The sequence below is a fragment of the Capricornis sumatraensis genome, unplaced genomic scaffold, assembly GCF_032405125.1.
Source record: "Capricornis sumatraensis isolate serow.1 unplaced genomic scaffold, serow.2 scaffold15, whole genome shotgun sequence".
Taxonomy (NCBI): domain Eukaryota; kingdom Metazoa; phylum Chordata; class Mammalia; order Artiodactyla; family Bovidae; genus Capricornis; species Capricornis sumatraensis.
The window spans coordinates 4,128,254-4,141,686 of record NW_027184626.1 but is presented as its reverse complement, the minus strand read 5'-3'; the positions used below and the strand labels follow the sequence as shown (position 1 = coordinate 4,141,686).

The following is a 13,433-nucleotide window of genomic DNA, read 5'->3' as shown; positions in this document are numbered from 1 at the left end:
TCACAACAAACTGTGGAGAATTCTTCAAGAGATGGGCATACCAGACCACCTAACCTGCCTCTTGAGAAACCTGTGTGCAGGTCAGGAAGCAACAGTTAGAACTGGACAGGGAACAACAGACTGGCTCCAAATAGGAAAAGGAGTACGTCAAGGCTGTATATTGTCACCCTGCTTATTTAACTTATAGGCAGAGCACATCATGAGAAACGCTGGGCTGGAGGAAGCACAAGCTGGAATCAAGATTGCCGGGAGAAATATCAATAACCTCAGATATGCAGATAACACCACCCTTATGGCAGAAAGTGAAGAGGAACGAAAAAGCCTCTTGATGTAAGTAAAAGAGGAGAGTGAAAAAGTTGGCTTAAAGTTCAACATTCAGAAAATGAAGATCATGGCATCCAGTCCCATCACTTCATGGCAAATGGATGGGGAAACAGTGGAAACAGTGTCAGAATTTATTTTCTGGGCTCCAAAATCACTGCAGATGGTGACTGCAGCCATGAAATTAAAAGACACTTACTCCTTGGAAGAAAAGTTATGACCAACCAACATAGCATATTCAAAAGCAGAGACATTACTTTGCCAACAAAAGTCCATCTAGTCAAGGCTATGGTTTTTCCAGTGGTCATGTATGGATGTGAGAGTTGGACTGTGAAGAAAGCTGAGCACTGAAGAATTGATGCTTTTGAACTGTGGTGTTGGAGAAGACTTTTGAGAGTCCCTTGGACTGCAAGGAGATCCAACCAGTTCACTCTAAAGGAGATCAGCCCTGGGTGTTCTTTGGAAGGAATGATGCTAAAGCTGAAACTCCAGTACTTTGGCCACCTCATGAGAAGAGTTGACTCATTGGAAAAGACTCTGATGCTGGGAGGGATTGGGAGCAGGAGGAGAAGGGGACGACAGAGGATGAGATGGCTGGATGGCATCACCGACTCGATGGACATGAGTTTGAGTGAACTCTGGGAGTTGGTGATGGACAAGGAGCCCTGGAGTGCGATTCATGGTGTCGCGAAGAGTCGGACATGACTGAGCAACTGAATTGAACTGAACTGAATTCCTTTCTGACAAAGCCTTACTTCACGTTTTCATGTTAGAGCATAAAGAGTCATTGTAAAGCAAGGGAATTTTACAGCAAAAACAACCAAAAAAACAGAATATGCCACCCCAAGAATCTTCCCCTTTGACACAAGAAAAATTTTGAGCTGAAGGCAATGCAGAAGAAGAAGATCCAAGAAAAGTTCTCTGTTCTCCCCCTATTTTCCTGAAAGCAGCACATAAATGTGTGCAAGAATTAATCATCAACATCCCTAGACACATATTAGGCCCAAGTCAGGACTAGAGAACTCTGGAAAACAACCTATACTGACTAGCTATTATTTTCCATTAGTTTCTGATGTATTTATTGTACCACTATTTGCTGCCCTTGGAAGCCCAGTACTCTTTGCCTCTGTCTTGTAGTTCCCCTAAAAATATATTGTTCTTTGGTTAAGATGATCTGTAAGTCCAAGTCCTAGACACCTCTTTGAGTTACTCACCACTTTCATTTCTCATAAGTATATATGAGATGTACATGTTAATATACTCATTTCCTTTTCTCTTGTTAAGCTGTCTTTTTGTTACAGAGTCCCAGCCAAAAACCTAAAATAGTGAAAGGAAACAAACATTTCCCCCTGTACAGTTTCTGGTGAGGAGGATGGGACCGTGAAAGGCTAGAACACTCCATTCTCCCTGGCGACTGCAATTGAAATATGCGATAACAGACAGCAGACCAGCAGAAGGTACAGATTCTTACCATGTCAGTCTCCCAGCTCTTTCTCTGTAGTGCACAGACAAGAGAGGAGGATAAAACTTTCTCCTTTTCCCTTCCTTTCCCAATTCACAGTGGCAGAAGAAAAACATTTGTGAAAACAGACCTTGAATTGTGATTCTCGTGAATCTGTTTTTGTTAATCAGCCCCTATGGTTACTGACTCTTAGCCTCGCAGGAAGAGTTACGTTTTCCTTTGTCGTCTGTCATAAGGATGAAAAACCATAAGATGAGAATCTCCATTTGTTTTGTTTTCTCTTCTGAGAACTTGGCTTTGTCACCAGTGAGAATACTCCCTTTGTGGGGTTGGCGGGGTGCAGGTTGTCAGGCTTGCATCAGCAGTTAGCCAGCCAGCCAGCTAGCAGCCGAAGACATGAAGGGGACAGGCAATATTCTCTTTGTCCAACCATGCTGGCTGTCAGGGAAATTTGTCTTAATGAAGTGTCTCAGGTCATAAGAGGCCTTTAGGGCCTCTACCTTTGCTGCCTGGTTTGTGAAGGAAAAATTCTCCTCTCAGTATCACCTTTCTGGTAGCATAGGTTAGGAGGTCAGTTATGTAAGGTGTCCCACTTTGCAGGACATAGAGCTTTCTTTGTCACCTGAGACAAGGAAGGTCTTTGTTTCTTAGGCTTTCTCTGGAGTGGCTCTGCATCTTGAGAGGCCTACGTTTCTTAAGGGACAGCTCTTGCGTCCTAATAGTATAAGCTCTAATATTGGTTTTAAGCTCTTGTAAGCCCTAATATTGGTTTTAAGCCATGAAAAAGGCTCACTGGCTCAGACTCACAGTTGGAATAGATCTATTGAAGACTTGAACTTTTACACCTAAAAGGACTTTTAAGATAGCTCTCATCTTAAACAAGTGTCCTACAGGTACCAATGGGAAGATCAAATTGAGAAAAAAAAAAAAAAGGAAAGAAAGAGAGAAAAGATAGAAATAGATACAGAAGGTACAGGGTTTTCCTGATGGCTCAATGGTAAAAAATCTGCCTGCCAATGAGGGGGACCCTGGGTCAGGAAGATCCCTTAGAGAAGGAAATGGCTACTCACTCCAGTATTTATGCCTGGAAAATCCCATGGACACAAGAGGAGCCTCGTGGGTTACAGTCCACAGGATTGCAAAGTCAGACATGACTGAGCGACTGTGTGAAAGAAAAACAAAACACTTCCTTAACTTTCTCAACAAGGTTAGGAGGGGAACATCAGAGGACTGTCAAGAGCTACAGCTGGCACTCAAGCAGGTATAAAACTTACAGAAATATTGATAGCCAGGAAATAGCTTTGACAAAGGTCCAGAAAAGGCACATGAAGGTTTGATTTATTGTCCTTTACTTTGTAAAGCCAACCCCACCAGGTCCAGACATCCCATATTTTGGGCCTGCACTACCAAAAAAATGTCAACATTGTTGAGTTATCCTATCCTACTGTTAAACAAAGGGAAAATGTAATAATGATGATCTTAGGTTTCTGATAAGGGCAAATATACCCTTGAGTTCCATCTCATATAAGACCTACAGTCCCTTCTCTGACCCTTGGAAATATTGATCTTACTGTATCTTTGAAATGTAAGCACCCAAAGAGATCATTGTTGCTAAAGCAATTCAGTTCAATTCAGTCACTCAGTTGTGTCTGACTCTGCCGCCCCATGAACCACAGCACTCCAGGCCTCCCTGTCCATCACCAACTCCCGGAGTCCACCCAAACCCATGTCCATTGAGTTGGTGATGCCATCCAACCATCTCATCCTCTGTCGTCCCCTTCTCCTCCTGCCCCCAATCCCTCCCAGCATCAGGGTCTTTTCAAATGAGTCAGCTCTTCGCATCAGGTGGCCAAAGTATTGGAGTTTCAGCCTCAACATCAGTCTTTCCAATGAACACTCAGGACTGACCTCCTTTAGGATGGACTGCTTGGATCTCCTTGCAGTCCAAGGGACTCTCAAGAGTCTTCTCCAGCACCACAGTTCAAAAGCATCAATTCTTCAGCACTCAGCCTTCTTCACAGTCCAACAATCACATCCATACATGACCACTGAAAAACCATAGCCTTGACTAGACAGATCTTTGTTGGCAAAGTAATGTCTCTGCTTTTGAATATGCTGTCTAGGTTGGTCATAACTTTCTTTCCAAGGAGTAAGCATCTTTTAATTTCATGGCTGCAGTCACCATCTGCAGTGATTTTGGAGCCCAGAAAAATAAAATCAGCCACGGTTTCCACTGTTTCCCCGTCTATTTGCCATGAAGCGATGGGACCAGATGCCATGATCTTCGTTTTCTGAATGTTGAGCTTTAAGAAAACTTTTTCACTCTCCTCTTTCACTTTCATCAAGAGACTCTTTAGTTCTTCACTTTCTGCCATAAGGGTGGTTTCTTCTGCATATCTGATGTTATTGATATTTCTCCCGGCAATCTTGATTCCAGCTTGTGCTTCCTCCAGCCCAGCGTTTCTCATGATGTGCTCTGCATATAAGTTAAATAAGCAGGGTGACAATATACAGCCTTGATGTACTTCTTTTTCCTATTTAGAACCAGTCTGTTGTTCCCTGTCCAGTTCTAACTGTTGCTTCCTGACCTGCACACAGGTTTCTCAAGAGGCAGGTTAGGTGGTCTGGTATGCCCATCTCTTGAAGAATTCTCCACAGTTTATTGTGATCCACACAGTCAAAGGCTTTGGCATAGTCAATAAAGAACAAATAGATGTTTTTCTGGAACTCTCTTGCTTTTTCCATGATCCAGCAGATGTTGGCAATTTGATCTCTGGTTCCTCTGCCTTTTCTAAAACCAGCTTGAACATCTGGAAGTTCATGGTTCACATATTGCTGAAGCAATTACAGGACCGGAAACAAACAAATATGAGAGATAGTTTTTTAAGAAAACAAACCGTTTGATATTTTCATAAGCTCCCTTGCCCCAAATTTTGTCCATAGCCTCCACAAGATTATTCATTCAAGACAAGTAAAATTCTTAATAGTCTTTTCCACAAATATTGGCAAAAGGCTTTAGCCACCTGAGTGGGTAAATTTAACTTGTTCTATCTGCCAAAAATCCCATTTAGGTCTTCTATAAGCTAGAAAGTTTTTGTACTACTGTACTGGATATGTGGCTAAAATTTTTAAATGAAAGCTATGAGATCACAGTTTGCATCAGTCTCTATCTATATATCCATGTATATCTATGTATGTATGTTATGTATGTGTGATATTTTTATTCCTCTGGATAGTATTTGTAAAAACTTGTGAAAGACCTCTATTTAACTGGCTTAAAGACAATACAAGCACTTATTTAAACTAAGACTAGTCAAATAAGTTTATGTTGTCTCTACTTTATGCTTGAAATTATAAAATTATAAATTCTACTCAAGAACTAAATTTACAATAGAAATTATTTCCTTAATGTATGTCAATATGGTAGAGAAAAAAGTCATCTTTCAATTATTAGATTCTTTACTTCTGTAAGTTTTGCTACTTGCCTAGTTTGTCAACAAGAAAAATAACATAAAATGATGGTTAATTTTTAATATCATTAAATTTTCATGGCGACTCAAGCATAATTGTTAAGTACACATGAATTAAATAGATATAAGTGGTAGAAATGTTCGTAAATGAATTTTGCAGGTATCATTAATAAAATGTGTCTGCTTAAAAATAGTTTTCAAAATCTTTTTGTAACATTAACTTTAAATGATATTCATTGATATCTAGTTCATTTCCAAATAAAATAGTGAAATATTAATTGCCAAACACATGTTTAAGTTTATATGCTTTTCACCTCTTATTACAGAGAAACTAAAGGTATTTGGGTTTGTTAATAACATGTTGTTTTTACCACTTAAAAAAAATTGTACTATGAAAAGGCATATGTCTTTAAAAATCACGAAGTGATATATTCCTGGAAATTCCCTGGTAGTCCTATGGATAGGACTTGGCACTTTCACTGTTGTGGTCTGGGTTCAATTCCTGGTTGGAGAACTAAGATCCTGTGGCATCCACACAGCACAGCCAATAAATAAAGATATAAAATTTTAAAAGAGCAAATAAGATAAAAGATAAGGGTTCTAGTAAACAGGATTTTAATACAGGAGAAAGGAGAAGGGAAATTATTGAGATGAAGGGAACAGTAACCCTAAGGACTCCCTGGGGGAAAGCCAAGTTAAAGAAGTCCTGGAAGGCTTCCCTAGGGGTGCAGGGGATAACAATCCTCCTGCCAACAGCGGGCATGCGGGTTCGATCTCCAACTGGGAAGATTCCACATGCTGGAGCAACTCAGCCAGGGCGCCACTACTCCTGAGCCTGCCAGCGGCAACTACCGAAGCCCAGGTACCTAGAGCCTGTACTCTGCAACAGAAGCCAGCACAGTGAGAAGCCCAGGCACCACAATAAAGAGTAGCTCCCCACCCACTGCAACTAGAGGAAGTCCACGTGCAGCAGCAAAGACCCAGCACAACAAAAAATAAACGTTAGTTGACTAATTTTTAAAAACCCTACTACAAATGTGTGTAATAGACAAGCTTAAAAAAAAAAAATGTCCTGGAATGTTTGAAACTATTGAAAGGAGTTTGACAACTCTGACTGAGATCTAGGGCGATGAATTAATACATGAATAAGTAAATGGAAGACTATGCAAACAAAAAGTAAGGCAATTGTCAATTCCAAGAAAACTAAAACACAAGAAAAGAAGATATACAACCAAATTATACGATCATAGTATACTCATCTGTGAGAGTTTGTACATGCTTGTAAAGGGGAACAAGACATGGGGAGTCCAGAGAGCTAAATCTTCATCTTCCTTGGCGGAAATCAGTAGAAAATACCCATGATTGAAAATAAAAAATGAATAGAATAATCATACTCTTGACATATATGGCCATAATAATAAAATAGAACTAAAGAAGCTAAAAATACCTAAGAAGTTGAAAGACATTGCCTCTAGTGTTGGGAATTGGATAAGGAAGTTTAGGGCTATCTTTCAGCATTTAACTTATAACACCTCATTTGACTTTAAAAAATGTGCGTATGTATTTTATGATTAAAAAAACGTCTTATGTAAGAAAAAGGACTAAAAGATACACACCAGAATGTTTATACTGACACTCTTCAGAATTTTATTCAACTTGTATATTTTGGCATTTTCCAAGTTTTGTTCTTTCAGCATATATTACTTTTATAATTAGCAAAATAATAAATAATTACACATACAGAGAGGAGTGTGCAGAATCACTAAAAAAAGAATGATTTTTTTGAAGTCCTCAACATTCCTCTGTGTATATGAATTCACCCATATTGGTAGAAATAGTCTGCCAATTAACTTTAAATTTATCCTTCTTTCATGCAGCTCATCTGTACCCAGATCAGTGGTCTCTTAAGCTTCAATAGAAAGGAGTTAAATATTAATTTTCAATGAACTTCATGAGATGCATTAAAATGGCATATAAGCTATAGAAAAAGAAACATGAGAGAATATGTCAGAACAATCCTGTTTTGTTTAGGATCATTTTTATTGTATCATTAACTTTCTTAAAAGACTGAAAAATACTCTTATAAGAATAGAATTTATATGTCTTGGAATAAGAGATAAGTTGCCAAGCTCCTGGAACACTGTCCCATCCAGGCCTTCATTTGGGAGATTATATTATTGAAGGAGGATAAAGCAGGAAGAAACATTTCCTGAGGCCTGGGTACTTGAGGAGGCAAATTTGGCCAGATCTGAGATGATAGTGGTAACAGGCTTGAGAAGTGGCAGGGCCCTGCATCCCACTCCGTGGGGGTCCCAGAGCAGTGGTAAGAGGTCTCTTGGATGGCATGCAGCTGCTGGGAAAGTGAACATGAATTGCTCTCCCTTGGGAATCAATAAAGCTTTTTTAAAAAATATTTATTTATTTGGTTGTGCTGGGTCTCAGCTGCAGCAATGTGAACTCTTAGTTGCAGCATGTAGGATCTAGTTCATTGACCAGGGATTGAACCCAGGCCCCCTGCATTGGGAGCACAGAGTCTTAGCCACTGGACCACCAGACAAGTCCCTCAACGAAGCTTCGAGAAAGAGCTTCTGCCTTCGAGTGAACCATGTCAGCCTGGGTAATTACCATCATATGAACATCTCAGTGATGGACTGAAACTCTAAGGTCTTCCTCAAGTTTTCTGGGCTTTGTCCTTTCTTGAGATGCTTGTAAGCTCCTGGGCAGGGGATAAGCTAAAGAAGTTTTACAACACCATCTTTTGGGGAAATGGGGCTTAGAGACAAATTTTGTTAGATTTAGAAAAATAAAGCAAAGTGATGGTTCTTGCACCCATTTATAGTATAGCAAATTTAGACCCTCTGCACTATTTGACCTAGACTTACCTTCTCTGAATGTGACTGCAGAGTGGGAAGTGAGATGGTTCTTGAGAGCCCTAGAGATGAAACTACTTTCCTGAAAATGGCTCTTCGATTTAATGATTTTGGTCACCACTGACCCTGGAGGTAAGCCACGGTGTTTTTAATTTTCAGTGACTCAGACCTCTCTGTCTTGATAATCTTGTTTCACTATAATCTATCCCATCACTTTTTTGCTGTTGTTGTTCCTGCAATCTGGTTTTTATTTTCTTGTCATTCAGTCACTCAGTGGTGTCTGACTCTTTGCAACCCCATGGACTGCAGCATGCCAGGCTTCCCTGTCCTTCATTATCTCCTGGAGCTTGCTCAAACTCATGTCCATTGAGTTGATGATGCCATTCAACCATCTCATCCTCTATTGGCCCCTTCTCCTCCTACCCTCAATCTTTCCCAGCATCAGGGTCTTTTTCAATGAATCAGCTTTTCGCATCAGGTGGCCAAAGTATTGGAGCGTCAGCTTCAGCATCAGTCCTTCCAATGAATATTCAGCACTGATTTCCTTGAGGACTGACTGGTTTGATCTCCTTGCAGTCCAAGGGACTCTCAAGAGTCTTCTTCAATACCACTATTCGAAAGCATCAGTTCTTAGGCACTCAGCTTTCTTTATGGTCCAGCTCTCACATCCATACATAACTACTGGAAAAACCACAGCTTTGACTACATAAAACTTTGTTGGCAAAATGATGTCTCTCCCTTTTCTAAATTAAAATCTATTTGTGTCAATATATGAAGGACATGAAAAACTATATGAAAATAGCATAACCTCAGGAAGTATTAATAACTGACACTAGTAAAAAAAAAAAAAAAAGACCGTATTAATGAAAAGAGGCATTGGAATGAGTTTTGTCAAAGATTGTAAATAGTCACTTGCTATGAAGCAGTGCCATTCCGTGGTCAGGGCAGCTCCTCTCATTAGCCAGCTGACACTGTCCTTGTGTAGTTTGGCTCAGGGGTGCAGAGGACCTAGTCTCATCTCTGCTGTGGCAGCATGGCTGCTAGGAGAATTTGGAAGAGGCAGGGGAGATGGGAGGGCTGGCATGTGGGGTAAGGGACACAGCTGGACTCTCCCAGGGAGCCCAGATGCTGAAAGCTGAAGATGGAGTAATTTCTAATGGAGCTGTGTAATAGCCCTGTGAAACAGGACCAGCATCCAGCTGCTCCCAGCAAGTCCAGCATCCTAGCCACAGGTCAGAGTGGCTCTCTGTGGGGACATTCCCTGACTCAGGGCAGTGCTTCACCCTAATCCAAAGCTGGCATTTTGTTGGCCAGGTTCTTGGGTCATTGAAAAATGGTAAATGATTTGGGTTTGCCTAATCCAAACCAGTGTGTCTTTTTCGAGGATTAGTGATCACTTTCTGTTCTTTTAGCTCTCAATGTCTCTGTAATTTCAGTTCCCGCTCTTTGCAAAATAGATCGAACAAGCAAGATGCTTTCCTGCATCTCATAACACCACCCAAACTCCAGAAATCATCTAACTTTTGTACTTAATTTACTATGTAGTCTTGGTGTTTTTGTGTTTTGAGTCAGATACTCAGTTCATGGGCTTTCCAGGTGGCTCAGAGATAAAGAATCTGCCTGCCAAGCAGGAGACATGAGTTTGATCCCTGGGTCAGGAAAATCTCCTGGAGAAGGAAATTGCAACCTACTCCAGTATTCTGGCTTGGGAAATCCCATGGACAGAGATGCCTTGCAGGCTACAGTCCTTAGGGTCGCAAAGGAATCAGACACAACATAGCGACTAAAAAACAACAATCTGTTCATACTGAGAAAAAATACTACTACTTAATATACACAAGAGAAATTATTTCTACTGTGGTGTCAATACTGTGCTATAAAAGTTATTGTGGTCTCGCACAGAGCCACAACTTACTGACCCATGAATTGATCTTTAAGCCTAAAACAGTACCAGCCTAGTCATCTGCCAGGTGCTTTACTGCTAATCACAGAGGAGACTCTACCATTCTTCACCCTTGCCATGCATCACTCTCTTTCATCTTTGTTCCTGCTGTCTCCTCAACGTGCTGTGCAGACAATGGAAGAAATAATAGGTGCTGGTGTCAAAGACAACGCCGGGGGGTGAGCAGAACCAGACCTAAAAGCTTAATCCCCGAAACAGTAAAGTTCAGCAATTAATCCCAAAGACAATGGAAAGTATTCATGAGTATTAAACTGGAAGGTAACTGGATCAAAATCTTAAAACAAAGTAAATTAACACTCTCGATTGCATTCAGGGACTGCTGCTAGAAAACTATACGAGTAATTCAGATGGCAGATGAAGTGGGAAGTGGATAATAGAACTAGGAGAATTCAAGAGATATTTAGGAGGTTTGAATAGTCAAGATTGGAGACTATTTTGAGACACAGGGATAAAAGGAAAGGTATATAATGCTAGCTTTTTTTTTACTCAAATGCTTGCAATGTGTTAGCCACTTAATAAACATTATTTATAATTCTTTCAGGGGTCTTAAAGATAGGTATTATGTCCATTTTACAAATGAAAAACTATGTCTCCCAGAGGAGAAAAGTCCTGCCCCAAGACATACAGATAGTGAGTGGGGGAGCTGGGAGTTAGATTAAGGTCAGGTCCATGGTCTTTTCAGTTTACCTCATTACCTTGAAGTTCAAGTGAAAGGGAAGAAATTCTCTCACAACACACTATAACTTCTTTGTCTACCTCTTGCTGATTTTAGTTCCCAATATAATTATACAAATCCATTTTATGTGTTTTAAGTGTGATTTTCATCTAAGAGGTTAATCTAACTCCAGGCAATGCCGTTAAACAATCAGAGACTATTTCAAAATCAGTATTCTTTTTTTGTTAAACAGAGATGTTACTTATTTATTTTTGGCTGCATGGGTCTTAATTGCCACAGGTGGGCTTTCTCTAGCTGCGACGAGTGGGGGCTGCTCTCTAGTGCTTGGGCCTCTCATTCCCGTGGCTTCCCTTGTTGCACAGCACTGCTCTAGGCACTCTGGCTCCAACAGCTGCGGCTCCCAGGCTCTAGAACACGATCTCAGCGGTGTGGCACTGGGGTTATCTGCCAGGTGGCACATGGGATATTCCTGGACCAGGGATCAAACCCATGTGCCCTGCATTGGCAGGTAGATTTTTAACCACTGGACCACCAGAGAAGCCCCTAAAAATCAATTTTCTTAATGTGAGTACAACTGATAATTGTGGAAAGTTTTTTATTTCTTTGTGCATACTTTCTTTGTACTATTTACAAAGTACATTTAAACTTTCAGATTCAATGAAATTATAACTTTAGAGTTCACTTCCCTTTTTCACATTATGAACAGATATTTCCCTTCCCACATGGGTCAGGTTACAAAAATCCTTCCTCAATTTACACAAAAATTGGGCATTCATCATTGAGAAATTGTAATGAAATAAGTAACTGATTTTTCAAACATGTGATAAAACATAATCTTGTTGACAAAGAGATGGGAATGTTCCTATTTTCGTTTGCTCTTTCTAGAAGAGTATTCTGATTTCATTTCTCTGTTAAGTATGACTTTTGAGTTTAAGGTTTGATCTTTTTATTTGTGCCAAATCAACTGCATATCATTAAAGTTCTTTCACTGAACTAAAACGCAGTGATTTCAATCTGTAAATTAGCTCTGGTAACATTACAAAATGCTGAGAAGAGAAGAAATAGTTGGAAATATGGGAATAAGGTAATGTACCTGGATCGTATTTTTTTTCCCTTTCTTGACAAACAAATATTTTATTTCTCCTCTTAAGAAGCAAATAAGATAATATGCTCAACTTCCTATTAACAACAATTTATCTGTACACACTGAATTGAAGATGCTTCTGTTCTCTCTTTGACATCACTCTAAATGAAGATGCAGCCACAAATTATTTCACCCCAACACCTCACCTCAAGTCAATATCATACCTCTGTAAGGTGGCTGGTTGCTGGCATGTGAGTGGTCTATTTCCAACTCTGTTAAATAGGAAGTGAACTCACAAACACAGCATCATTTTTCACACTGTCTCACATGAGCTGAACCAGAGATTATGAGGGCTAGTATCAGTGCTTTATACATTTATTTTGGAAAATAATTTCCTTGACTGCTGATTCAAAAGGATTTTCAATTAAAGAGTCACTTATTAATAGTAAATGAGAAATACTGTAAGAATATGGAATGATAAACTCTGCATACAGAATCTATGTGTTATCTTAGTAATTTTTATGTAAATCTCAAACTATTCTAAAATTAAAAGTTTCAGTTCAGTTCAGTTTAGTTCAGTCGCTCAGTCATGTCCGACTCTTTGCGACCCCATGAATTGCAGCACGCCAGGCCTCCCTGTCCATCACCAACTCCCGGAGTTCACTCAAACTCACATCCATCAAATCGGTGATGCCATCCAGCCATCTCATCCTCTGTCATCCCCTTCTCCTCCTGTCCCCAATCCCTCCCAGCATCAGAGTCTTTTACAATGAGTCAACTCTTCGCATGAGGTGGCTAAAGTACTGGCATTTCAGCTTCAGCATCATTCCTTCCAAAGAACACCCAGGACTGATCTCCTTTAGAATGGACTGGTTGGATCTCCTTGCAGTCCAAGGGACTCTCAAGAGTCTTCTCCAACACCACAGTTCAAAAGCATCAATTCTTCGGCGCTCAGCTTTCTTCACAGTCCAACTCTCACATCCATACATGACCACAGGAAAAACCATAGATTTTTTTTAAAAAAAGTATAAGAGAGAACATAGTATGTTCTGGAAATCTCCTTTGAAGTGGGGAGTGGAAGTGAAGAATTTGGCTAGGTAGGCAAAAGACCTTTTATGCTATTCAAAGGAGATTCAATACATAAATTGTATAGGCTGGATGAGGATTCCTAGATCTGTGGATGGGCTTCAGGGGTGTTGCAAAACCTCCTGAGTTGTATAAGATTATATTGTCTGAATGTGTATAGTATGTTTTTCTCTGAAGAAAGTTAAAAACTTTAATTATTATTCAATTATTCTTAAAGGGAAAAGCACATAAAATTGTTAATAATCACTGCTGAAGGTAATGTTGAAATTGAAATATTTCGAGCAAGAGATATGAAACAATTCTATTTTTGTGTGCAAAAAAGATCCCTTCTTGGTAGTCCAGACTATAGTGATAATGTGTATGTATTTGGAGAAGGAAGGCAGGAGTTAAAGCCAAGATGGTGATAAAGACCATGATCTTCAGACTTTTTTGAATTGTGGTCTACTTTGCAGGGGAAAGGAATGACCCCATAAGATACCCTACCCTACTGTTGCCACTTTC

General features: G+C 39.9%; 1 protein-coding gene across 5 annotated transcripts in view; it reads right to left on the bottom strand.

The window, feature by feature from the left end:
- LOC138072390 (lysozyme C, kidney isozyme-like) overlaps positions 1 to 13,433 on the bottom strand; it is a 55,416-nt gene that overhangs the window by 6,756 nt on the left and 35,227 nt on the right. Inside the window, exon 1 of one of the 5 annotated variants that reach the window (XM_068963485.1) lies at positions 7,074 to 7,196. The exons of 2 other annotated variants lie outside the window; for them this stretch is intronic. The gene's annotated coding sequence lies outside the window, so the exon portion shown is untranslated. Of the gene's footprint in view, positions 1 to 2,853; positions 2,915 to 3,691; positions 3,795 to 7,073; positions 7,197 to 13,433 lie in introns of those variants that run through there. 2 more of the 5 variants (XM_068963486.1, XM_068963487.1) reach the window with 2 other exon arrangements.